Genomic DNA, 5,174 nt, shown 5'->3' with positions numbered 1-5,174 from the left:
ATTTTTAGTAAGTACTAATTTATTTTATTTATAGTAAGTGCTTCGTATATAGTTGAACTAGCTAGTTGATTTAATAAACCAATTTATTTTACTATATATAGAAGTAGTTTATTTTTAGTAAGTACTACTTTATTTATAGTAAGTGCTTAGTAGTTGAACTAGTTGATTTAATTAATAAAACTACTTTATTTAACTATATATAGAAGTAGTTCCCGCATCAACGTCGACGATGTCTATCCCGCATCCTCGTCGTCGTCGACTCGGCGGTGGAGGCCTGCTTGATCAGGGCCATGTTCGGGACTGGGCTTCACCGGGCTGGTATTGGGAGGTGCTACCTTCTGGGGGACGTAGGTTGGTGAGGAGGCAGCCCGTTGTTGACCCGATCCTTGTTTGGTGGCGGTCGCGTGGGCTAGTGACGGTGTCGAGGCTTCCGGACACCGCGGAGGTGGTACGTCACCGTGTCAGCGAGGAGGACGAGCACGTCCGTCGCTACATGGTTGCATTGGAGGGCAGGTTCGACAATACCTGGCAGGTTCTTTAGGGATCTCACTGGAGCTATGATCCTATGATCGTTCCTTATCTTCGGGTGTCCACCGCCGGCGACGATACCCGTCGGGCTTTATGGTTCTAGCTGTATTAATTAGCGATGCTATATATATGATAGTATTCGAGGAGTATTCGATGATGTACGGACATAAGAGATGATGTACTTTTGGTTATAATTGAATGCATGCTAATTTGAATACTACTTTATTTTACGATTTGGTTTTGCTTATTGAATGCTCGTATTGGAAAAGTACTCCTACTTTGAATGCTAAAATTGAAGAGCATTCTATGCAGAAATCTAGGAGCCCCCTCCATCATCCACGCCGTCGTGGGGGTAGATTCTCCTTCATTCCCGTATGCTAGACAATTTGGTGTAATAATAATGCACTCGGGAATGAAAGGAGGAGCTATGTACCATCACCGATAGTCAACCCGTGATTAATAATAATGATCTAATTTAGGTTTTTTAGTACATATATTTAATTGTACAAGTTTAATATTTGAATTATGAACTTAGGCCGGAAATGTCGTACTCGGACGACGAAAACCGCCCGGGGGAGTGCGACTGGTGCCACGACGACCGAGGTATGTGCGACAGGTTCATTGAGCTGGACGAAGATCGGTGCTTCAGCATTAAGCTCGAGGAGACCTTCGATGTTCATACGGTACGCAACGACGACAATAGTTTTTTTCGTAATTAAGCACGACTTCAACTATTTTAACGTGTATTTTTCATCTTTTCCAATTCGATTAGCTTATCCCATGCTATGCAAGATGCTATGTCTTGGAGAGGATGGGTTTTGAAGACCATGAAAGTATGGAAACCAAAACAATTCTCCTAAGGATCCATCATGGTGTGGATTTTCAAGTAAAGTTGTACAATGCTGAGAGTGTAACCCATTTTGGTTGCAAAAATTGGGAAGCACTTTGCAAGATGTATGGTTTTGATGAGGATATGCTTGTCACCATGGATCTTGGTGATCCTACAATCCAGCAAGACAATATGGACATTTGGGTCCTTGTGGATACACCTCTAATTCTTCCCTCATGTGAGCTTAATATAGTTATTAAGTAATTTATATTATTTATTTCAAAATAGTTAATAGCTTATTTCCATTGACAGCTTATTTTCATTCTTCAAAGAATGTGCGGAAAATGGTAGACAAAACCCACTACACCGATGACTCCGAATTAACTTACAAGGAGAAAAATCATCTGATCGCATTTTGCACGCGTTGAACCACGGTAACTACCATGGAGATACCTTGATAAGATTTTTTACTACCATGCATCTTTTAAATACTTCTAAAACTAGTACATCATTGCTAACTACGAAGTTATTACTAAGTTTTTCAACAGATAATCCCGAATGATTGTGTGCCTCATCTGATGTATACGCACGGTCGCCTTGATGTTTTGAACATACAACCAGGTCGTCCTACGAATCTCAACTGTCCATACCAGATTTCTAAAAGAAGTGGAGACATGACAATCAAAGAATGGAAAAAATGTATGGACAGTCGTAAGGAGCTTCTTGCAAGCAAAAGGAGGCGAAGCGCAAGAATTAGAGACAGGATGATCTCCATTCTTCATAATGGAGAGTCAGGGTCTATATTGTTTTATGCTATTTTACCTTAAGGGTGTTTAGGTCCTACCTGATATTGATGATCATGTGCTAAGAACAATTATGTAGGGTTGGGTTCGATGACTATGAGGATGATGATCATATGACTTGTTATTAATAACGAGTAGAAGTTGTATGATGATGCATGATTAGTAGGACTTGTTATTATATATGATGATGTATGATGCGAGCATGCATGAGTTATTATATATCAGCGGGTGAAATAAACATTGCAGTAGCGTTGGTAAACCAAGAACGAAGATATAAGAGAGGACACTTCTCTCTATTAGCTAGCTAATAACAATCTAAAATTAACCCCCAAAACCCATAAACCAGCCACTTTTCAAAAAAAAAAGAAAAAGAAAAACCACAGCTGCTGACACGTGGAAGCCTTTTGGTCCCGGTTCATGTCACCAACCGGGACCAAAGGCCCCCCTGCCTGGGCTGCCCGCATCGGCCACGTGGATGCCCATCTGTCCCGGTTCGTGTTAGAACTGGGACTAAAGGGTGGAGGCATTAGTAATGACCCTTTAGTTTCGGTTCAAGAACCGGGAGAAAAGGCCCTCACCAACCGGGACAAATGCCCTGTTTTCTACCAGTGCCTCTTGGTATTAACGTTTAAGGCAATGCAGTATTTTTCTCAGTTATACAGCATGTACTATCTGTCAGATATAGCGTAGTTATAGAATTTGCAGAATTCGAACACAGTAATTACAGACATGCTGGTGTTCCTCAAACTAAAAATCAAGTCGTGTGAGGAGAGATGGTGCACATCTGTTTGTTCCTGATGTTAGGATGTAGAAATAGGAAGAAATGAGATCTCAACTGTGTGCCTGCAGTGCACATGCTATTATTGGTGAAGAGCTCTGGTTTGAAATGAAGATCAGTTGGGGGAATTATAGAAATAAGATTAATGCAATGAAGGCGAGGGGAAGGATCGATTGATGAACGAAGTGGCTTGCCAGGTGAATATGAATTAAAAAAGTAGTAATTTCCTCAAGTAAGAATTGGCTGGGCAACAAAGAGAAGTATACTGACTTATTTACTGAATGTTGTGGATCGATGGTGCTTTCTTTCTTCAAGGAGAAGATGTGATCAAACTGGATATAGAAGCATAGTTCTTTCTTCTTCTTTCCAGGAGATCGATCAAGTATGGTGGCTGGGGCTTTGCTATACTACACGTGATTCTAAAGGCGCTGTTAGTTGATGATTGCCTGAAGCTTCCTTCAGTCACAATTGAGTATTTATGACCTGACGTGTGCTGCGGTTTTAGTCAGAGAAACTCCTACTTTTCTCCTTCTGAATTTTGAAAGTTATTTAATTCTTCTCGTATTACCCTAGAGATTGTATGTAGACTCTAGATATGTTACGCTTGGTGCATGTATTGTTCTATGATTGAAGGAAATTAGACAACCCAATGTGCTCATGTAATTACTGTTCCTTTCAAGTCATAAGCAAATATTCAGACTAAACTTGATATATGTTATTCTACTTAAAAAGATGAATAAGATACCCAGTTCATCCTAGGAACTGCAAATCAAAACAAGTAGTGAGTTGACGCACACAATTAACCTAGTTGCAGCCAAAATCAGGGGAATCAACAAATGTTGTTTAACTAACATAGCCATATGGAGTCAAATACAGTGAAAAATTGGTCTTCTACTTGAGAAAAGCTAAATGGTGTTAGTTTCTCAAGTATCAGCACTGAAATTGATACTTCAGGATAATTTACAACCACACTGGAACATGTTTTTCTTTTGCTTTGCTCTAGGATAGGAACTTGTGCTCTAAACTTTTCTTTTGTACTCTGGGAAACTTCTTGTGTTATAAAATGGTGTTTATTTTTACTATACCTCTATGAGCACTGCTTCGGAATGGGTTATTGAAATATTTTGGGCAACGAAGCTGCTGCTCAACCAACAGTTTAATTTAGTACCATCTATTATTATTTTTATAGAAAAGCCGGAAATGCTCGAGGAGCGATGTAACTGATGAATTTTATTAAGTCAATAATGCATTCCATTAAAAAAATGGGGTTGATAATCGGATGTAAAATCAAATTTCCATATTTTCCGTTAAGATTTATGCCATGTAAGCAATTATATGTGGAATTTAAAGCTGCTAGCTAATACTCCCTCCGTTCCTACTGTATGTAGTCCATATTGGAATCTAAAAAGACTTATATTTTGGAACGGAGGGAGTAGATGGTAATTTATATATTTAGTTCGTCTTCCTCTGTTGGTCTTACTAGAGCTTTTCTTTAACGGAAACTGGCTTGAAAGAGCTTTTTATGTGTATAGGAATAAAGTTCAGTTAGCTACGTACCTACTCTCTCCGTTCCTAAATATAAGTATTTTTAGGGATTTCATTATGAACTACATACGGAGCAAAATGAGTGAATTACATTCTAAAATATGTCTATACATATCTGTATGTAATTTATAGTGAAATCTCTAAAAAACACTTATATTTAGGAACGGAGGGAGTAGTATGTATGTTATTCACCATCCAAGACAATGCATGTGTTCATCGACATGGGTGAACATCATCTGGTTATTGGTTTATGTAAAAAGGGAGAAAATAATTTGCACTTCTAGCATAAAAAAATTCAAATTTGTATTTGAAGTTTAGTGTAAGCAGATAATGTGTTTCTATTTGAATTCTTGTTTTTATTTGAATTCATGTTTTTATTTGAATTCGATGATGGACGACATATGGGGCTTTGTATGAGGAAACCTTCTAGCTGAAAAAGATGTAATTTGCAAAGTAAAATGCTCTTTTTTGTACCACTATGCATGTTTCCCCTATTTCAAATATATATAATGTACCATTTTATAGATTCCAAGGAAATATTTAATGCGTCGAATGAGAAATGTAAAGGGCAATCCTTGTGGCTGCGCATCTGCATTGGCGTGCCCCGTGGCCCCCTCAACTATGCCTTACATAGGTCACTGCGGACGCACGTGTAGGTTTGTTAGATGCGTGCTAAGGGTTTTTGAGTGTG

The sequence above is a fragment of the Triticum dicoccoides genome, chromosome 6B (assembly GCF_002162155.2).
Source record: "Triticum dicoccoides isolate Atlit2015 ecotype Zavitan chromosome 6B, WEW_v2.0, whole genome shotgun sequence".
NCBI lineage: Eukaryota > Viridiplantae > Streptophyta > Magnoliopsida > Poales > Poaceae > Triticum > Triticum dicoccoides.
Note: the sequence above shows the minus strand (reverse complement) of the source record.